We start from the raw sequence: 23,036 nt of genomic DNA, 5'->3' as shown, positions 1-23,036 counted from the left end.
TGAGCTCAACAGAGCCACACACCAACAAAGGTCCCACCACACACGACGCAACAACTTCTTAAAACCATCATCAGGCCCCCCCAAGCAATGCCACAATCTTTAATAACACTTTTTTGGAGGTGTTTGATTTGCAAAGCAAAGCTTGGAGGCCTCAGGCAGATCTCCTGACATCTGCAGGAATAAAAGGCACTGGATAAGGATGGATGGAAATTACGATTTTGGTGGGCTTGCAGGAATTGGGATAAAAGCAGCAGAACTAACCCAACAATAGAAATGTGGTGAGACACACACAGGAGTGTGGGAAGCCCCGAAAACAGAGCAGTGCTGCAGCTCACCTAATAAAAACCTCTCCTCCCTTAAATCTGCCTAATTTCTTGCTATATCTTGCTAACAGGCTTGCAAATTTTCCCTCAGGGAGAAGGAGAAAAATCCCTCTGGAGCTGGCTGTTTTCCTCTTTCCTGCCTGGCAGATAAATCAGAGCTCCTGACTCGAGGAATTTCTGATTCAAATCCCACTCTTGCAGCTCTCTAGCTCTTCCCAGTTGTCCCTCCTCCTTGATTTTTCTTTTAAAATGCAAAATTCCCAAGGAGAAAGGACTTCACATACCAGAAGAGAAAAATACAGGTTTTCTTGAGGCATGCCAGGCTTCCTGGTATCAGTGGAGAGTTGTCCCCATCCAAGCTTGGAGCCACGACACCAAAGACTGCGACGTGAGCTGCTGGATTAATTGCTTCAATTTAAATGTCTTTTATTTGCTCATTTGAAAGCAATTTTTTGGCTGTATTTCCAGCCTCACAGATGAAAGATAAGTTTTAGATGTGACACTGTGATTTATACAAGCTCCAGCCATCTAGGGAGTTACAAATAGGTTCGAACTCCTTTAATTACACTTAATATTGAATACACTGTCATCTCCATTTACCCTGAGTGGTAGACTCTAAAAGACCTTCAGTTTGATCTGAACTCAAGCCAATGAGGAAACTGAGGACATTAAACAACTGGAAAGGGTTTCTGGTGGGAGACAGATATGTCAAATTGGTTTAGCAACTTTTTTTTGCACGATGACAAGAGGTACAGCTTGGCTATGGAGGAGCATCTCTGTGGATGTATTAGCTGGAAGAGTTAATAATGCCATTATTGGCTGCTGTTTATTAACTGGGACTTCCAGAGGAGCCAAGACTCAAAGAAAAGATGTGCTATGGACCAAATGAAGCTTTTGAGATCCCTCCACCCTAAAATATTAGCAGTTTAGGAAGAAATCAGGCACTTTTTCAGGATATTTACACAAACTGATGGTGGCACCTCCATTTCCAGAGACTAAAGATTTCTCTTTGCTCCATCAGGAGGAAAGCTGCAGCCAAAGAAGGTTTATTTTTTTGTCACCTGGCCTGTGCCTCTAGTTTTGGCAGAGATCAAACACATTTGTCACTCTGTCAAGCCCTAATTTTAGCCACCAGAGTTGACTAAAGGACTGCAAGACCCTTGGTTTCATGTGCATCTTATTTTAAGCTCTGCATCTGGGTTATTTTTAGCTGGTGACCATTTCTCTATATCCTACTGATGTGCCAAAATGTGGCAGTAATAACAGACCATATTTCAGGGCATTTTGACAAAAATACATCTGTGTTTTCCTCCAGGCTGGCCCTGGATTGTAGGGCTCATCACAACATGTTTTCAACACTGGAGTTTTAAAGCCAGCTTCCCTGCACAGCCTGTTTTCTAAAAAATACAAAGGAAAACACAGCAAAAAACCCAACCCTGTGATTCCCACCTCTGAGTGCTCCCTGCACTTTGAGAAAGGGGGGATATAATTTGTGTTTACCCAAAAAGAGCACAAATTCCCCCAATAAAAGACACATTGAAGTCATGACTTCACATCCCACTTGATTAATAGATATATTTGTGCAATTAATATACACTGATTTCCTAATTAATACAAAACGAAGCAGCCTTACCTTTTTATGGGTGCTCAGGGAGCCACTGCTCTGCAAACGTCCTTCTGCCACCCCAAAAACAAGATGCCCTGGGTAGGGATCACAACCTGGGAAAGCAAAGGGTGAAGGATTTGAATCCTGCCAAAAAAACTGGAATGAGAAGGTAAAATCTTATGCAGAGGATGGAGCTTTCTTTTCAGCAAAGGCATAGTGGGAAAGTCTTGATGTGCTTTTATTTTTGGAGGATACTGGGGAAAATAGAAGGAATCAAGGAAATTTAAGGTGGAAATAACCCCTAGGGGGTGAAAGCAGGGCTGGTGGCTGATCTAGATCCCACGGTCTTGCCCAGGAAGGTTTGAGCCTCTCCAAGGAAGGCCAAAACATAAATCAAAAAGTTTTAAAGGTCGAACCAAGAGGCGTCCAGAAGACAAAGGCGCCCTGGCTGTTGGTCTGTATGCAAGGGATGAAGGTCCTGTCCTGTCTTCTTCAGCTCCTGAGGAGTGATGAATCCCCAGCACAGGATCTCACTGAGGGTTAGCAGTACAATCCAGGTCTGGAAAGGAGAAAAAAGGGAAAAACCGATTAAATGTTTGGCTGTGGCCCTGTTTTTGGTCAGGCTGTCACCAGTCCCCCTCCGTTAACTTCAAAATAGGGGGAGCTCCCAGCTGTTATTTTAAGAAGGAAAAGTCCACCATCTATCAAGGATCTGGCCATTAGGGAGGCTGAGGATGGGATTTCTGGACCCATCTAAGCAGATCCAGTGGAAATACAGAGATGGGCTGAGCAAGGACCAACATGGTGGTGTTTGTGTTTGATTCCAAGAAAAGGAATGAAAGAGAGAAAATCCCCTGGATCTCTGCATACACATCACTTCCAGTGAGCCTCTCAGTTCTCCAATATCCCTTTAAGAAATGTCCCTTGATATACATCACATCAAGGTATCACCTCTCTATCAGACAACAAACATCACCCAAGATCTCTGATATATGTCTGCTATATTTTCCTTGGTACCTATCACCTGGTGGAAAGTTCCTCAGTTCTCCAGCATCTGCCTGGTAGGTGTCCCTTGATACACATTATCTCTGCCAAGCTCCTTGGATCTTCTGCATATAGCTGATACATCCATCTTGCTATAAATCACCTCTAGGCAGCTCCTCACACATATCCACCTGAGATGTACATATCTGATATATGTCACCTCGCTGGAGCTCCTCGGAACTCCATTGTGTATCCAATACATCTAACACAATGTAAATCACCTCTGGAGAGCTCCTCAGATCTTCAATCTCCATCTGAAACATCTCCCTTGATACAAAGAACCTGGTACAGAGCTCCTCAGATTGCTGATGTGTGGCTAGTGTGTATTTACCTATATATTAATGTATGTGCCTTCATCTGCTGAGCTGCTCAGATTCTAGTGTACATTTGACATGGGTATCTCTGGATGAACATAACCTCCAGAGAGCTCCTCAGAGCCCTAACACACACCTGATATATCTACCATGATGCAAACCATCTCCAGAGAGCTCCTCAGATCTCCCAGGTAATACAACGTGCAGAGAGCTGTACCTGACATGGTGAGGCCACATGAGAGACCCATGAGAACCATTTCTATCCCACTCACCCTCCATGATCAGAATGCCCACGTTTCTGGGCCTTCAGAGTCCATGTTCAGCATCACAGCCAAGAGATGGGTCCAAAAGCCAGAAGCATATGGAGAGGCTTGCATAGGAAGTGCCATTTCTGGAAACCTGGATGCTACCAAGGCCCAAGGAGAGAAATAGAAGCAACTGAGTGATTTCGGGGCAAAACGGGGCTGATTCCCCCCCAACCATGGAAACCTTGGTGAAAGGGGCAAAAGGCCAATATGCCCCTTCACTTCTTGGGCAAGTGCAGGTCCTGCTGAGAGGTTTAGCAACCTAACCCAAGTTCCACTGAATGTTCCAAAGGATTCTGAGGCCAAAACTATTCCTCCTCAAGAGCTGCTGAAATATCCTTGAGGATATTTATGATCAGGCATTAAAAAAAAAAAAAAAAAAGAAAAGAAAAAATACAGGCCCATGCCTGGGAAGAGCCTGAAGAGGCAAATATGCACAGTTTAAGTTAGGTTTGTGATGACGAAGCTCATGGTTTGAAGCAAACCTTCACCCCACAAGGACTTCTTTCCATCCTGCGTGAAATGCTTTTGCCACCTGGGCTTGCTGTGTGAACAAGACATGAGAAGTAGAGGAAAAGAAGCAAGTAAATAAGGCTCTGCCAGTGCTAAGAGAGCTCTGGTAGACTTTTATTTTCATCCTCAAAAGAGATCAGGGCTGAGGCTTTGGATGCTGCATACATGTAGGACAAAACTGGGCTATCTTCAGCATTTGTCCCCATCACAATGAGTGCCAAGAGCCAATCCCACCAGGGACATCTCCCTAAACACCCTTGCAGAGGGAGAGAAGTCTTTCTGAGCCAGCACACACTTTCAGCCACTTCAAAAGGCATCCTTTGAAGTGCAGCAGAGGCGTTTGAAATCCTCCCGACACAAGAGGGAACAGAGGAGATGCCCTCTTCAAGATGCTCCTCAAGATGCAAGATGCCTGTCGTGGGCACTCAAGGTTGCATGGAGCAGCTGCCTGAGGATCAACAAATGAGACATCATTTATGACAAGCCATCAGTCCCCAAAAATGCCCAATCAATCCCCCCCAAAGTCCCTCAATCCTGATCTACTTGATCTGAAAAGCATCAACAATGGAGGTGGGAACCAGCATTCTGGCTGCAAAACACCCAGGGCATCCCTGCTGATAAAGCTTTAACCAAGTGTAAAGGATGCTAACAAAGCTGCCGTTTATTAGCAAAACAATATGCAGGATTTTTGCATAAATCCTAGGATTTTAAAGCCAAAAGGCTCTTCCAGGTGTGCCCCCTCAGAAAACATGAGCAGATCATGACACTGTTTAATCAGGATTGTAATTTTTTAATCCATTTAATAGCAGCTCTTCTGGTCCAAGTGGAAACCACAAATACTGAGATCCCCAATAATGCTGCTGGGTTGCTGAATTATTTTTATACCCCACCTTAGGCCCAGAAGCAAGCTGTACTGGCCCCAAGCTCCACACCCATGGGGACAACCCAAGAAACCCTGTGCAAAATAGCATAAAGGCAGAAATCAAAGCTCAGACTTGAGTTTAACTCTTTAGGAGCTCCAAAGGGACAACCACAAATCTCCAAGAGCTTTGACAACACCTGCTGTCATCTCCAATGACTACTGCAAGAAAAAATTTTTTGGTTTTGTTGGGTCTTCCTCCCCCTCTCCATGGTACAGAAAGCAATACAGGATTTCCATCCTCCCCGAGCCCCACATGTGGCACACCAAACCTGACCTTGCTTGGAGAGGGTCCAAATTATTAAGACATTCCCAAACACATGCAATATTGCCATATTTCTGCAAAATTAAAGCTGTTTGCCACAAAATACTGTCCGGGAGACACATCCCGGACACAAATTACTGTCTAGGAGCTCACCAATAGATGATTTGCATTATCCAAGTAGGAATGTTGGCCACCCCCTCCTGGCTGTGCACATGTGCACATCTGGACGCGGGGAACAAAAGCGACCGCACTTGAAATTGCAGTGATAAATAACAGAATGTCCAAGCAACCCCAGAGAAGTGGCACCATGCTGATCAGCCTTGGGCCAGATGGAGCAGAATTGGGTCTCCACAAGGTCCAGAACAGCAGGGCTAACAACACATCAATTTTAATGTGGGGTGGGTTGGATTTGATAAGGGTGTTTTTCTTTTTTTTTTTTTTTCTTTTTCCCCCACTTCACAAACAAAAAAGTGAATGTTTGAGCATCTCAGCAGGGGGTTAATGAGGACTCTGATTAGTTATTCAGATTTGTCAAGGCTGCTTCTTCCATCCATCCATCGTGTGGAGGAATAAGGGGAAAGGGTTGGCAGAAAAAGCTCTTAAAGATCACTGGCTTGGCTTTGGCAGCTGAGGCAGGCACAGGTTTCAGGGCTCCCCAGGAACTGACTTCTAAGTGCCAGGCTTTTGGGTGGCAAAATGCTTTTCCCCATCATTTGGGAGGGGATGGGGAAAGATGCTGAGTGTTGGGCCATGCTGATTTATATAAAGGGAAAATCACTGGATTTGCGTGTGGTTTTTCTCAGGTGAAAAAACACATTCTTGGGTGTTTTAATAAAATTTTTGTGCAATTATGGTCAGAGATACATGACCAAAAATCATGGATGTATGGATGCACGGAGGAACGGATGCAAGGCTGCAGAGAAGCAAAGATGCACAGATGCACAGATGGAAGAATGCAGAGAAGAAAGGCTGCACAGATGCATGAAAAGATGGGCCATCCCATAAGCCACCACTGGTCTGCAAATATGCAGAATCTTCCACTCCTGCAGTATTTTACACAGCCTCCGGTAAAAGCCTAAGCATAAGTTCTGTCCTTGTGCAAAGCGCCTAATCCCAGAATATTATAAGCAGGTTGAGCTCACTTACTGCTGGTGCATTTTGGGGTTTATCTCCAGATTTAGGCTTTTGTTCTTCACCTGCATCAAGGAAAAAAAAGAAGAAAAAAAAATAGGGTGACCCCAGAAAATCAATGGCAGGTACCTGAAATGATGCTCCAGAAATGCTTAAAGGGTGGAGCCAGAGCAATCAAAGCACTGCAAAGAGGTCTCATCCAAAAAACTAGGCATCATTTTAGTATTCACTTTCAGATTCATTATTCCTTGACGAAGAGAAAAATCTGAAGGACAGGCAGGGTGGCACCAGCACTGTCTCAATGGTGAGTTCAACCCAGGGACAAACATCAGTGCTTTATTTCCAGCTGGGTACAGAGACCCAGTTGTCTCTTCCTTTGAGCATCATCCAACCCCACAGACTAAGAGGGGCTTGAGGTGGTAAAATCTCCAGTATTCATGTCATTCCCCACAATGTCTGCCAGGAAATCAACAGAAAGCTAACCTGGAGATATCCATCTGACTTTTCCAAAGCTGGGACCCACCATCCCAACCAGGCTCCTTTTCCCAGTACCATCATCTCCATTTTAAATGGTGTGTTAATTGTTCTAAATTAATAGCTCCAGCTGGAGGAGCAAACAAGCAATTTAAAACCTTAAGAGAAGGCCCAACTTATCTGAGGTAAGGGGGCTTTTTTTTTACTTTTTTTTTGTTTTTTTCCTTTGAGGGAAAATCTTTCCTTTCTGGTTGCAAAAGCACCACTCAGAGCTGGGCTAAAATCACATCCTGATAAATACACCCATTTAGCAGAAAGGACAATTAGTACAGAACCCCAGGATGAAGGTGGGATGGTGGGAAAATAAGGAGAAATAAGAAATCTCCACATTAGGTTTTACTTTAGAGACAGAGAAACATCTGTCCTCTTCTCTGCTGGGCCGCCCTGTGATTGTAGTGAATATTTTCTTCCCAACACATTTTTTTTTCTATATCCCATTTACATTTTGTTTCAAAACAAATGCTCTGAAAAAAGAGAAAAAGAAAAAAAGAAAAACCAGAGGAAATCTTTCAAGCTTTATCCCTTTGCCCTCTTTAATCTCTTTTTGCATTTTCTTTTTTCATCCTCTGCTAGATGGAGGAGGGGAGAAAGAAAACCACAACGGTTATTTGTTTACAAGTCTGGGTCTTCAACATGGATAGACTTCTTTGCTGCTTTTTTTTTAAATTAGCCTTTTTGGGACTTCAAATGCTTCCTAATATCACCCAGGGGGTGGGATTCAAGAAGCAAAGTCCACCCTCAACTCCCCACCCTGTCATGCCTGATTTCAAGAGGAACAATCAGTGCTGGCAGTGAAAAGGACTCTAAAAAAGTGATTTCTCCTGTGGGAACATGTAACTGTAGTGGAAATGCAAGAAAAGCCATGACTACAACTAAAGCTCTGCTGCCAGATGGGGTGGAAACTTCTCTTCCTACCCCAGCCAAGGCTGAGTTGGGAGCCAACATACACTGACCCCAAAAGTGTTGTCTGAGAGCATTGAGGATGGATCCCAACAGTGTTGTGAAGTCCTGGTCCTCTACCAAGGTCTTCTGCTGAAGTGGGGACAGTTTCTCGCCACTTTACAGGGAAAAATAGGTTTACTTGTCCTGTGAGGACACTAAGAAGACACAATGCATCCTCCTCCAAAACACAGACCCAATGCCCAAGGCCATGGCCAATGCTTCTGGGTAACCTTGGATGCCTGGATTCCCAGGTCCCAGCTACACTACCTGATGACCTCTTGGTTCACATATAAAGTAAGAGGAGAAGCAATAAATCACTTTGGCGTCTTCCCTTGGCACATCAGCCCTCACTAAAAGCTCCAAATTCCTGGGAAGTGGCCTGACACGACACCATTCCCAGCGCAGCCTTGTTCTTCAGATTAATCCTTCTTGATGGACAATCACAATTAGGGCTCCGTCTTAAGGAGATAGCAGCAATCAGGTATCTTATCAACTGCCACCTCAATTATTCAAATAATCCCTGGCTCTCAGGTTTGGGTGCTGTTACAGGAGCGTGGTCCGATGAACGTGCCGCCACTTCCCCCATCGCGTCCGACACCCTCAGCTTCAACGTCTGATTACAGAATTTGCATTCAATTTAATTTATTTTTTTTTTCCATCTGGAGTAAATGAATAATCCGAGTACCTACCCCAGCTTTAATTACATTTGTTAAATTAAAAACCTGGGATGTGAAAAATTTAAATGCATGGAGCTTGGTGGCCAGATGAACCTGCCTGTTCAACCTGCCACCTCCTCCTGCTCCAATTCCTCCTCCTTCCCCATAGCCATGCATCAAAGACACGACAACTAGAAAACAAAAATTCTTTCTAAGTGATGCAACAATAAGATGATCTTTTGACATTTCCAGCGCTGTTTGCAGGGAAACGAGATAAAATGTAATAAATTCATATACTTCTGTGTGTTTCTTGGCTCCAGCAGATCAAATTTCCATCTCTTTATGCAGGAGTCCTGGGGAGCAGAAATCCTTGATAATGCCAAACAATTCAACACTTTATTTTCTCTTTACTCCACACCACACACAACACAGGCTTCAAGCTGCCAGCTGCTGGGAGTGAAACCAGATGCCGCATCCCTTTTCCACATGGAAACAGAAATTGCCCCATCTCGGGTTGGTCACAGCCCGCCCTCACCCCGGGGTTGCTACTAGCACATGGCAAAACCTCTCTCCAAGAGAGGGGGGAAAAAAAAAATTATTGCAATGCTGCAATTGTCATTTTTTACACCACTTAGTTCAGGCCAGATCCTGAGGCCATCAGCCCAGGAAAAATTTACCCCCAATCACTGGATTTCCTAATTTTGAAAGGAAAAGGTAAAAGAGGGGAGTGTAAATTAAACCACCAAACCTGGTATGTTTTTTAATAGTTCTGGTAAGCTTGCTAAATCCCTCTTTTTTTCACAGAAGGTGAAACTTAAAAAGCTAGAATGAATAGGTGGACTGAAGGTGGTGGTAAGAAAAGTGTCATGATAATTAAGACTAATTAAACAGAAATGGAAGAGAAAGTGTCTGAAGCTCTGGACACTTTAGGAGCAACACTCCATCTATCACATGATGGGAAATGTCAAATAAACATATTTGGGTGTTGATTTAGATGTCAGCAACAATGAAAATAGTCAGGCAAGTCTGTCCTCAGTTTTACCAAAGACAGACTTAAATAATATGTCCAACAGCAATAACCCACAATCCCCCCTGCCCCTCACCCCCCGTCTGGGGCTTGCAGGGCCAGTAATAAAACATGGCTAAAAATATTCAGGAAAGCCACACTGGGGTAAAGTGAGACAGGTGAGAGCGAAGCCAAAAATAGCTTTTTCCTTTGCTCCCAGCTTGCTTGCAGCTCAAGCCACATTTCTGCACTCTGGGCAAGCTGGACTTGACTCCACACCCCCAAAAAGACCCTCCCAGAGGGGGGTGACAGAGAGTGTGTGTGTCCCCCAGCACAGCAGCAGGATTTGGCCATCAGAGCTGAACAGGCTTGGGTGCTGATGGACATTGCAGTTCCTCACCCTTTCTTCTGCTTTGTTTTGAGTTAACAGTTATGGTGCCAGAGGAGAAAACATCATGTTTTAGCAATGAGGTCCCCAGTGAGGATGTTTAAAAATTAATTGGTGCCATGCAAGATATTAGCCATGAATAGTAATTTTAGCTTTTGTACCCACTTCAGCACCTTCTACACCAGCCTTTCTCCAGCCAACAAGAACCCGATACCAAAGAAACTGTTGCTTATGCCTCCTGCAAATACCTCATTCAACATCAAACACACACCCCACCATCTGTTCTGTGGAGCTTTTAAAAAAATTTAGGTCACGTGAGATGAGCTGGCTGGGATGAGCTGCTCTGCTCCAGGAGCAGGTCCCATCATACCAAAAATGCAGCTGTCCAAGGGCATGAGTCTGGATAAGGCCCCGGGGCTCCTAAGCCAGGCAGGTGTGGTATGGAGGAGTCTGTGGTCCTGGCTTCATCCAGGATGGAGGATGGATGGTCATTCTCTTTGGACAGAGATTCTCCATGGATTGATATACCCCATCCCCAAGCATGAAAAACCTTCAAGGATGGAGAGCCCCATCCCCAAGGATGGAGATCTGCCAGCCCCGATGATGAAGATTCGTCCCCAAGCCCAAGGAAGAAGATCCCCATAACCCAAAGAGGGAAGCAAACCCCAAACTCTGACATTGGAGACACACAAATCTCAAGGATGAAGCTCTACGAAACACAACAATGATCTTCCTAATACCAAGGATGGGAATCCTCCCAACCACAAGCACCCCCAGCCCCACAGGTGGAGCTCTCAGAAACCTAAAGATGGAGATCCTCCTAACCTCAAGGACAAGGAGCCTCCCACCTCTGAGAGTGTAAAGCCCCAAAATCCAAGGATTCTCCCAACCTTGTAGATAGAAATTCCCCAAACTCGAAGGATTAAGACCCCCCCAACCCAAGAACCCTGACAACCTTGAATATGGAGATTCTCCAGACTTCAAGAATGGAGATCCCCCAATCCCCAACCTGGAGACCTTCCAGGGAGAGAGAGATCCCCTCCAGCCATTAGGATAAAGATCCCCTCCAAAACCCAAGGATGGAGAAACCCCCTTCCCCAATCCCAAGGTAGGGTGACCCTGCACTGAGACCTCACTATCTGCATCCTTCAACCCACACCAACACTGGCCAGGATCTGGGACCATCACCCTGCTCCGGTGATGGCCAAACCCCCCAAAACAACCCACCACCCCCCTCCTACGGGCAGTCAGTGTGGAGCTAGGAACCATGCCATGCTGGCTGCCTTCAGGTGGATGAGGGTGGCGAGGGGAACAGGCAGGAGGGACATCTGGAACTGATTCATTTTACTGCATGTTTTGTATCACCAACAGGTACTTTGAAGCAGTTAAGTGGTAGCAGGGCAGCACGTCCCTATGGGTGGGCTGCAGTTTGTGCTTTCAGCCCTCACTGCCCCAGCATGACAAAGGGGCTGGGAAGAGGGAGCTGACATTTTTCCAAACACAGCTTCATGTCTCTATGGGCGAAGCCAGGTAAAATGAGCCCCTCCACCCCCTAAAAAACAAAAAAACCCCACCCCACCTCCCATGTCTAAGTGATGTCAAGCCCCACACCAGGTGCTTTTAATAGGCCCATCACAAATTGGAAATGGCTCTGATAAATTCAACAGCTTTGCAGCAGTGAGGAATGGCCCTTCTAAAAATTCATTTGTTTTGGAAAAGAAATTAATCAGGATTTTTAAATCCTTTTCATCAACTTGAGGCAGAGCCCTGCCAAGCCCACATGTTGCTGCTGGTGCAGCCCCAGGGTGCAGTTGAAAAGTAAAGTTCTCCATCAGCACCTGAAAGTGGGGGGACACAAGTGTGTTCCAACCAACAGGGCTCTGCCACCTCCTCTTCAAAGCCTCAGTTGATGAAGAGTTCTGAAAAGGGGAAGATTTGACCCGAAACACCCCCCAGGGGGAGGGAAAGGCAGCTCCCCAGCCACAATGGGAAATAAGAGGTGTGCAGGGAGAGTTCAGAGCCGGGGAGAAATCAGGGTTGCAGCCCTGGGTGCAGTGGTTTACCCCCAAGCAGAGTGACCTGCAATGATTCCCCTGCAGCCCACACCCCTTCTCCAACAGTAACATAAAATTAATGAGATAACATTAAATTAACATGTTAAACCTCCCCATGTACAAAGGCTTCCCAGAGGGAGACCGGCTCGCTGTCTACCCCCCTTTCAACTCATGCAAAACTCAAGCATTTTCACCTTCAGATGCGATTGGGCAGCAGCATCTCCAAACCCTTTTAGCGGAAGTTCAAGAGGTATAAAAGATGCAAAACGCCCTGAATTATTCACATGGCATTTCAATTGAAACCCCATGATGGCATGAAGGATCTGGTGAGAGAGCCAGGACCCTGGGGTATCTCCTCATCTCTGTTTCGATTAAAAAATATTTCTTGGATATACTAAGGATCCAACCAGAGCAGCCCATTTGGCAACACCGAAGCTTTTCAAAACTTGTCCAGGGTGTGAGGAGAAAAATCAAAGCGAGGCAAGGGAAGAGAAACTGCAAACCAAGAAATCTCATCGAGAAGGGCTAGAAATGATGAAAAATGAGCAAGAAACTCAGAAGTGATTTTGCATTTCAAATACAGGAGCTTTTCAAAGAGGAAAAAACCCTAACAGGTCTTTTTCTTCCAGTTTTTCCTCTCTGTTTTGCTTCTTTCTAGTTCATTGAGCATCCAGGTGGTCCCAAGGTGGGATTTTCATTGCTCCAGCTCCTACTCGGGCAAACCCCGACAACTCAGTTTAAAAAAAGTAAAAATAAAAAAAAAAGTAGGACACCCAAGCCCTGCTCAATCTGAACTCAGCTTGATACTCACTAATTACCTGGTAATAGTATTTATATGCTTCTGGCAGTCTCAGAAATGCAGCTCCTAATAACCAGGGTCCACATCAATATTAATGTCCCGGCTTGACTCTCGATACCCAGGGACCAACAAGACAACGAAACATCACAGCAAAGTGCAAGGAGGGGAAGAAAAATGAATTTTAAAAGTATTTTCCTGCGTTTGGCAGGAAGGGAGATCAAATGACAAGGATCCCTTCTTGGTGTGCAACAGCAATAAAAGCAAAGAGAAATTGTAGGTTCACATCTCTGGGGCAGAAATATTCCCCCCTGAAGAATGTTTTTCCACCACCCACAAGCCTTTTCTTGAAGTTTTGAGTTTTCCATAGGTTGAAGCTGTCTGGAAAAACAACTCTTCTTTCCTTGTTTTGGGAATAGATCTCTAAAATCCCTGTTTTTCCCCTTACCTGAGTTACTCCAAATCTCCTTCAAATATTCATCCCTGCAATCTCAATTGCTCCTGCAAAACTCCCAGGCTTTTGGGTGGGTTCAGCAAAAAATGCCGCTTTAAATCAGCTCCCAGGAAGCCTTTTTTTTCCCAGCGATGCCTCAATCCTTATGGAAAGAGGGAGTGCAACCCCCCAAATTTTCCAAATATTCTTTTTCACATTAATCTGCACATGAATATTTGCACAAGCACAGCTATGTGGGGCATGGCGCAGGGCTGCAAATGTGCCCCGGCACCACTTTAATTTGATTAAAAACCTCTTTTCTTAATAATTTCTAGGCAGAGACACTTGGCACACTGGGAGCATTTAGGCAGAGTTTAAATGGAGTTAATAAACTATTAATAGCCTGCAGGAAGGCTGTGATAGATTTGAGCTGTGTGTGCTCCACGCGCCTGGGTACTAGGTGTTATTACTGATGCCTGTGCTCAAAAAAAAAGTAAATCTTAAGACATCTTCCATGAAAAATGCAGTTCCGGGAAACCTAGCATTTCTCCTGGAAATATGTTTGGGGTTTTTTTCAGGTTTTTCTCCATCAAAATGAAATCTGGTCATTTGAGAGTAATGTGGAGGTAGTCCTTGCCCCAAGGAGCATTGGGTGTGGTGTTAAGCCACACTGTTGAGCTGCTAATTAGTGTTTCTCTATGCTTGTTAAGTTATTAATATTCCAAGAAAATTAATGAAAGTCATAAAATTCACCTCCAGAAACTCAGCGTTACAATGTTCCAAGTTTCAGTGCTTTCATTTACATGGAAGCTGAGAACGTCCCTAATTTTTGTCTAATTCCAAGAGAGAACAAGGTAAATCCTGGAATGATGTTGCAAACAGACCTTCTGCTTCCCAACAAACCATGGGATGGATCTTCTACTGACATGGATATAGTTGAGCAGTTGTTAAACAAAAGCAACAAGGAACCTGTTGACCCTTCAGAAAAGACCAAACCCTTCCTTGATGCCTACATGACACAGAAGCAGGACTTGAGCCAACAGCCTGAAGATTGCCATAAAAAATCCAACACCGCTATAAAGTTGCTTCAGATATTGCAAGAAATCCCCAGAAAGAGAATATTCATGACCTCATTTGGCAATCTGGGCTGGAAACAGCTCTCGGTGGTTGTAGGCTTTGCCATAAATTATGGTCAAACTAAAGAAGATCTTTCTAAAAAGTCATTGAGTGACCCAGTGGAAATGGTAATTTTTTTTAATGGAATTTTTCCTGATGCTTTAATCACTACTTTATTACATTTTACTAACCATGAAGCTGCAAGAACTGGGATGAAAAAGAGTAAAAGCCACTTTGAAGGGCTCTGCAGCTTTTCAGCTCTCCATTACTGGCCCATCTCCTACACATCTGCTCCTTGCTGAACAGATGCATCCCACCTCCAACACCATTGGACATTGACCAACACTGGAATAAAAACAAATTGTGTTTTTGTTGTGTTTTTTTTTCAGTTGATGTTATTTATTTGGAGAATTTTATATTTTTGGAGGAATATACAGCGATTTATGCATTTTTGTAATTAGATGGGGGAAAAACTCCTTTGGTGTCTGGTCCTCACCAACATGCACAAGTTGGAGAGTTCCAGCATGGTGACCAAAACTGGGGGGAGGGAGAAAATTTCATTTCTTAATCAATAAATGCTTCTAATTTCAAAACACTGGCTTTGAATGGAGAAGAATAAGAAGGTTTGAAATGCCTCAATGAAATTTAGTTCTTGGGTTGAATCTACAGCTCCACTCAGTCCCATTTTCATGCTGTTTTAAGCGGAAATGTCAATTGCAAACTAACATTTTAAAATGTCAAAACATTTCACGTCTGCTGATGGAGCCAAGAAGTTTTTTTTTCGCTCCAGTGAGTCCCAACAGAAAATGCTTTTGGAATCTCACAATGAAAAAAAAATTTAGATATATGCATTTAAAAAAAAGGAAAAAAAAAATTAGGATGCAGTATTTCCTCCAGGACACAAATATTTTCTGACAATCCGTAATCACAAAAAAATAATCTGAACCAGTTATAGCTACGTGGGGAAGAGAAGAGAATCAGGGATTTTTGTTCTTGTGAGCTCTCAGAACCCTTTTTTTGCCACCTAATTCCATATTTTCCACAATTTTTTCTCTTATATCCCAACAGAATAAAAATTAACTTGCAAGAAGCCCCATCAAATATCCAGGACCATTTCCAACATGCTGATTCTCCTTAACAGCAGGGGGAAAAGACTTGAAAAAAGATGGTTTTTCTCCTCTAGAAGAAGCAACTTTTGATTTGGGGTGGATTTTCACTGAGTTTTGCACTAATGACACCCCATCACCTCCAGCAGTTTGGAGGGAGGAATGGCCCTGGGAATTTTCCTCGCTCTTGCAGGGAGCACGTGCAGAGGGTGTGTGGGTTTTTTAATTCAATATAAATGCAATTTTCCAGTGATCTCACCTTTTAAATTCCTGCCTTGCTTTGCCAAAAAAAAATTTTAAAAAAGGAAAGAAAAAAAAAAGGGAGGAAAATTTAAGCAAAATAAAGAAAAGCAATCCAGGCTGGTTGCTGTAAAAATAAACGAGTTTTACTGATTTTTCTGGTTCCAGGAGCCGGCTGTAAAAATGCAGAGTTGCAAAATGGGCTGAAAATTGGTAATTTTGGAGCTGTTGCTGGGCTGTCAAGCAAAGTTTTTAATCCTGAAGCTCACAACTCCACCATCCTGGACAGAGAGGGTCCCCCATACCTTTATGTCTCCCCCATATCTCCTTTTTTCTTTTTTTTCCTTTTTCCAAGCCGGGTCTACGGCCCCGCACAGGGAATAAGTGCAATTATCTCGTCTCACCACATTTTTCCAGCCCTGCCTGAGGTTTAATTAAAGCCAAGTGAAAAACACAGAGGAAAAGCTCTGTGCTCTGATATCGCCCCACTGCATGCGGCGGGGAGGGGGGGGAGAGGGGGGAGACAGGGTGGGGAAAAATAGGGGAAAAAAAAAATAAATAAAACCTTTATCACAGACTTTTAAATTCACCAGTATTGCTCTTTTATCATATTTCCTTTAAGAAAAATAAATTTTAAAATAAATATATATGGCTATGGGTGCACACATGAAGTTAAATCCATATATATATATGAATGCTACAGTACACACGTGCCTTCTCTCTATAAAATATATATATATGAGCGCACCCTAATCCCCTGTAATCTCCCTGAATTACACCTCAACCACCCTCCTTGCAGGTGACCTTTCCGGAAAAGGCTGTTTCTATGCCAACAGCATGGTTGGAGGCAGGCAAGAGAAAACTATGGCACAAGAACCTTGAATTTTCCTTAATTTGGCTTTTGCACCCCTAGCCAGGAGTTGGCTAACGCTCAAAACGCTCCCCATGATAGGAAAAAAATTAATCTTAAAAATTAATTAATATTCATAAAGTTTTAGTAATAGGGCAAGCTCAACCCAGCTTTGATTTTGCCTAAATTCTCAGTGTTGCTTTTGGGAGAAATTCCTCTTGTTTTGAGGTTTAGGAGCAAAATTCTAGAGTTTTAAAGTCCTTTTCACCTTAAAATCTACATTTCTGTCTCCTGCTTCGACCCAAACACGACCCCAAGGAATCAATTCCTCACACTAAGTCCAAATATGTAAAATTCTGAAAAATCCCCAATTTTGTTCTGTTTTCACTGATTTTTATGCAATTCCAACAAGGAACTTTTCTGCAATGGAGACTAAAAATAAAATTACAATAAGCAGCAGACCGAAATTCTGAAAAATTTAGAGAAACTTAAAAAAATTAATCACAGGGGAGAGGAAGCCTGGGGAATATGGCAGGGATCAGATTTATTGGAGTAAAAGCATCTCGAAATCCACAATTTTTCTGGGGACAAAGACGGGACATTTTGATTCCATTGAAAATTTGGGATTGTTTTCCTCTCTTTCTTGAGTTCCTCAGGTTTCAACTCAGCCCATGAAACTGCATCCCAAGCCAGAGCACTTAACAGAGAATGGGAAGATGGAAAAAATAAGATTTTTCCAGCACAAATTATGCTTTTTTTCACCTATATCTGGGGGTTGGTGTGTTTTAGAGGTTTGCATGAGGATGCAAGAACTGTTGATGGTTGCAACATCCCCCAAAATGGGTTTTTTTGTGCTTGTAGCAAGAGGGAGAGCAACAAAATTCCTGCATTTTTTAATTGGCAAGCAGGGATGTATTTTTATTTCCCTCCTGACCCGACCCCAACACTTTTGGGGGACCCAGGGGGGAAGATCCTTCCTGATGGTTACATCTCGCAAGGCACCGAACCAAGAGGATAAAAATACCAGTTGCCATGGGAACATAAAACTCCAGAGTTTGAAAATACCACAATTAAACCTTCCACTAATTTCACCCCTCTTTTTTCGCATCAGTGTTTCGGTGGGTTTTAGGATTTTGGAGCAAAAAATTCAAATTTCAAGCAACCCAAGTAGGGTTTAACATCCTGACAGGTGGACTCATTCAGATTAATTTTATCTGCACAAAATCAACCGCGGTCACTTCATAAATCTTAAATTAAAATAATAAGGCCCAGGCTTGGGCAGAGCAGCCTCTGTCCCAGTGGCTTCCAACAGGCTTAAAGCAACTTTTGGAGTTGAGCAAAACTATTCTCCCCAACCAGGGAAACACCACTCTCCAAGGAAAATAAATCCCTTTGTATTTAATAAGCAGCAAGAAATTTGGGGTGGTGAGGAAGGGCACAGGCCAGGTAAGAAATTAAAGGCTAATAAAAGGCTCCAGAAATAAATGGGGACATGGGTGCAAGAAAAGATTCCAATCATTAAACTTGAGTTTCCAAAGGCAACACAGAAGAGGGAATTCATTCCTGGCCTCAGAAAAACACTGAGTTACTGGAACTAATTTGTTGGCAGGGGCAATAAATCAACTCCAGGCTGGCACCTGAGGAACTCTGCAAGTGCAAAGCTCTGGCACTGGGATGCAATCGGAGGTGTCTGCAGGTTTTACAATGCAAGGAACTGCAATGCACTGCAAGGGAATTCAGTGCAATGCAAGGCATTGCAATGCAGTGATTTTTTTTGCAGATTTTACTACGTAAGGTGCTTGTTTGTAAGTTTTCCATGCAACGTGTTGCAGGTTTGCAATGCGATGCCATACAATGAATTTCCAGCTTTGTAACATAACACTGTGCAACACATTTGCAGGTTTTGTATTTGTTGGTTTCATGATGCGATCTGCAGGTTTTGCAATGCGATGCAACACATTTGCAAGTTTCCCAATGCAACGTTTTGCAGTTTTTCCAAGGCAATGCAGGATCTGCAGTGTTCTTGTAGCTTTGCAATGGAACCTGTCTGGTTTTGCAATGCAATCCATTTGCAGTTCTTCCAACACAACCTGCTTGCTAATTTTGCAATGCAATGTGCTTGCAGGTTTGGACACTTTTGCAGCTTTCCAGTGCTATGTGTGTTTAAACTTTTCAATGCCTTTCAACTTTGCTTGCTTTTGGGGTTTGTTTGTTTGGGATTTTTTGGAACTTTGCTTGAACCTTTGCATCACTCCAGACACCTGAGCTAGAATTTTCCTTAAGTCTCCTGCAAAATTCAGGCAGATGTTTTTAACACAAACCCCCACCTCAGCTGCAAAATTCCAGGTGTCAGAGACAATGCAGAACCCCGCTGTTTCCCCGAAATCCTATTTCCACTATTTTTAAACCCTAAGTAGGGGAGTTCTGTGCAATTTAACTTCCCTAGAGCAACCAAGCCACTACCCTTCTGTGTTTTGGGGGAAAGTTCTGGTTTGGGGCATCTGTGGCTTTTAACACAACTGCTGGAATTTACTTACCTAGGCAATGATTCCTTTTGCAGCGATAGTCCCGCCCCCCTTAAAAAAAAAAAATATATATATATATTTGGGGGAGAAATGAGCCCCTGTGCCCAGAAAGGTTGTTTTTCACACCATAATCCTAGCTAGGAGGCTTAGCTGCTTGCAGGAATCTGCAAGAAAAAAATAAAAATTCACAGGAAAGAAAAGCAAGGGGTGAAAAGGAAGGGAAAGCAACAAAAAGCAACAAATAAGGAAAGGAGAAGCAAAATAAAGAAGGAAAAGCAAAATCAAAGTAAAATGAAGGAAAAGAAATCAAACAAACAAAGAAAACAAGAAACAGCCAAGTAAGAAAAGGAAGGAAAAGCAATAACAATAAAATAATAATTAAAAAAATTAAAAAGGAAATCAAATAAAAGCAAGGCAAAAGAAAGCTCGTCTGAGCAGTTTGGGTAAAAAAAGGTTGGGTTGGGCTGGGCTGGCAGAGGGTTTGCTGTGGCCCCACAACCCCTCACTGTCCCCTCGTGTGTTTGTGCAAACAGGAGCCCAGCAGCTGCGGGATGTGAAATGATCTCTCTGGGCAAGGGCCTGGGGTGAGGAGATGAGCTGCTACTGATTTGGGGGCAAAAACGGTGGATTTGGGAGATATGTTGCTCCCCCATGTTGGAAAATTGGATTTTCCACGTTGGATGGGATAGGGAAACTCGGAAGGCAAAACAAGCACCGCAAAGGGGTCTATGGGGTAGAGGGTATATTCTGAATTAATTTGGGTTTGTTTTTTTTTCAGTAATGCAGTCCAAAAATCAAGGTCTGGGTAGGGTGGAGAGAGAGGGAGCAGCCATACTGTCACCAAATTGCAGTATATAACATCTATTATGTATTCTATTATGCATTCTATAATATTATGTATTCTATATTCTACAAACATATTCAGGGGTGTACATATGTCCTATAACAATGTACTATTTATTATATTAATCATACTAAATGGCAATCATATATATCAAATCATTCCAATAATATATTAGATATTAACCCCCTAGATTATACATTATCTATCATAATCTATAGGAACAAGAAGTTATTTATTATCCATTATTGCCACAAATCATATTATACATGAGATGATGGGAATAATATATAATTAATGATGGTTTATTCCTAAAAATCTTCTTTTTAGGTTGGGCTGCTCAGGCTGAGCCAGAAGGCCAGGGAGGGAAGTGGGACCCAGAGGAAAGAGGGAAAATGCAAATTCTTCTGCAGGCAAAGCCAGGATTTCCCTAATTGCCCCAATCAACCGCAGGTGCAATTAGCTGTGGCCAACCCAACGGGTTTGACCGTGGCCCTTCATCGGCGGCCACGGCAAGGAGCCGAAAAAATGGTTCATTTTCATAAAAATGACATCGGGACCCTGCAGAAACCAGCGCCGCTAATGACGTGTTTACACAGAAAACGACAATTTCTGTTTAATGGTGATTATCAGGCAGAAGAAATTAAACTTCCTGGAGTCTGTGGGTTAGGGATAATGGAAAGGCAAGAAAGTTATGGAGGGTGTAAATCAGGAGAGCTCATCGAGGGGGAGAGACATCCCCATGTGCTGCTCGCCAGGAGTCCTGCCTGCAAAAAAAAAAACCTGGTGGATTTTGCTCCAAGTCTTTTTGCACATATGAATGGGTTGGAATGGCAGCAAACATCTCTGCAGGCACCTGTGCAAACACAGACTTGCAAACTTGCATGTGCACGCACAAACATGAACAAATGCAAATGCAAATTCACCTGCAAGCATAAACAAGCAAACTTGCAAATGTAGGTGCACATCCAAATACACACAGGCAACCACAGACACACACAAATGTGCACATGCACGAGCAAACATGCAAACCTGCATGCAAACAGGCAAATGCAACTGCAAACATGAACATGCAAACATGAACACGCACACATGCACACATGAACCTGCACGTGCCAACGTGCTGATACACACAAGCAAATGCACAGTCATGAAAATGGAAAAGCACAGGAAAACACACGTGCAAACATACAAACACACACTGACAAGCAGAAAAACACACATGGAAACTTGCTAATGCAGTTATGCACATCCCAACACGCAAACACCCACATGTGCACAGCAGCCCTTGGAGCACAACCCAGACAGATTTTGCTCGCTGACCTCCCAGGTCTCACCCTGATGCTCCCAGATTTGGGGGTGATTTTTTTTTTTCTTCTGCAGTGGGAGCAAAAACTGTAAATAAGGAATTTGAGCATGGAAAATCAGGTTTTTGGCTTACCAAGTCACCCATGCTGATCCTTCCTATTATTTTTTAAGTATTCTTTTTTTCCAGGGTGAAAATTATTATTGCATTCCAGACAAACCAAGCACTCAGCTGCTGCCCAGGAAGAGCAAAGGTTTTGTTGTGCTGAGGGTAGCTCCCACCCTGCACCAACCCGCGCAAAATCATTTCCCTGCCGGCCTTGCGCGCCTGCTCCTTCCCAGAGAGAATTCTGCCGGACAAGCCCAGATATGCATGGTCATCCCCCCACACACACCTCAAAAGGAGGAATTCCAGGTTCCAGGCAGGGAAGAAAACAGAGTCTGGGGTGGCTGAATCACAGCAAAATTAAAATAATTAGCAGCAGCTAACAAAAGAACATGCTCAGCAAAGTGTTTTGTCAGCGAAAGGACAAAATGGAATGGGCCAAAAAAATACCTCAGTTCAAGTCATTCCAGGTGTTGACGGAGTTTCTTGGGCAGCCCTCAGGAATAAATTCATATGGATTTAGATTTATGTTATGTATTTACAGAGAGAGGCTGGAAATGGTGTGAATTTACACAGCAGGATAGTGGCACAGAGCAAAACAAGGTTTAAAATCACCACCTTGGGTTAAACCAGGGGTGATGGAGAGGACCAAAGCACAGATGATGGCCACAAGCAAACTAGGAATTCTGGAGAGAACCAATCCAAGGATGCTGGAGAGAACCAACCCAAGGATGTTGAAGAAGACCCATCCAAGGATGCTAGGGAAGACCTACCCAAGGACGCTGAACCAGGTCCAATCCAAGGATGATGGTCAGGATCAGGCCAGGAATGCTGGGGAGGAGCAAACCAAGGATACCAAGGATGCTGGCTAGGATCAGATCGGGAATGCAACCTATCCAAGATGCTGGTGAGGATCAATCCAGTGATGGTGACCAAGACTAAACCAAGGAGTCTAGGCAGGATCAAGCCAGAAATGCTGGAGAAGGGACCTCCAAAGTTGCTGTCCAGGATCAAACTAGGATTTCTGGAGAGCACCAACCCAAGTATCCTGGACAGGATCAAACCAAGGATGCTGATTGGGATATGAACCAAGGATTGACAATAAATTCAAACTGAAGATGCTGGTTAAGGTTGAAGCCAAGATGCTCTGTAGAACTGAACCAAGGACATGACCTAAAAATCCCATCAGGGATGGTGGTTGAGGAGCAGAGCACAAATGTTGGGGGGATTTGCTCAAGGCTGCTGGGATCAAACCGAATCTAAACACAACCCAGGGATGCCTGTGAAGGTCACATCAAGTATGCTGGCTAAGACCAGCCCAAGGAGCAAAGGGAAGGTGATGGCTGAGACTGATGGATGCCAGAATCAAACCCAGGATGTTGACTGAAATCAAACACAGGATGCTGGTTAAAATTCATCCAAGGAACCTGGTTAAAATGAACCCCAGGATTCCCAAACAAAGTTCCATTGCCTGTAGCAAAGCACAGACATAGCCTAAGACCAAAGCAAAGACACTGGCTAAGAGCAAAGTTCAACAACTCACTCTTTGATCCGACTTTTATAAAATGCCCATTTTTCCATCTCCCCAAGCCACCAGCAGCCTGGTGAGGCTCAGCACTGCCTGCCTGGTACATGCCTGGTTCAACTCCCTCAGCCCAGAGCTATTCCATGCCTTTATTCTGCAAAATCATTTGCTGCCATACTTTTAACTCATCAGA

The 23,036-nt window shown here is 43.6% G+C and overlaps 1 protein-coding gene across 8 annotated transcripts in view; it reads right to left on the bottom strand.

Annotated features, from left to right (window-relative positions):
- The window catches only part of PKNOX2 (PBX/knotted 1 homeobox 2), a 70,266-nt gene that overhangs the window by 30,139 nt on the left and 17,091 nt on the right, over positions 1-23,036 (bottom strand). The window contains exons 1-5 of one of the 8 annotated variants that reach the window (XM_030464785.1): positions 6,436-6,489; positions 3,560-3,693; positions 2,346-2,488; positions 1,957-2,042; positions 608-719 (exon numbers count right to left, since the gene is read on the bottom strand). The gene's annotated coding sequence lies outside the window, so the exon portion shown is untranslated. Of the gene's footprint in view, positions 1-607; positions 720-1,956; positions 2,043-2,345; positions 2,489-3,559; positions 3,694-6,435; positions 6,490-8,214; positions 8,230-19,078; positions 19,118-23,036 lie in introns of those variants that run through there. The other 7 variants (XM_030464786.1, XM_030464780.1, XM_030464781.1 and 4 more) reach the window with 7 other exon arrangements.

This window comes from Calypte anna, chromosome 24, assembly GCF_003957555.1.
Source record: "Calypte anna isolate BGI_N300 chromosome 24, bCalAnn1_v1.p, whole genome shotgun sequence".
In the NCBI taxonomy this organism is placed as follows: Eukaryota; Metazoa; Chordata; class Aves; order Apodiformes; family Trochilidae; genus Calypte; species Calypte anna.
The sequence above is the reverse complement of the archived record's forward strand: the minus strand, read 5'-3'. Positions and strand labels throughout refer to the sequence as shown.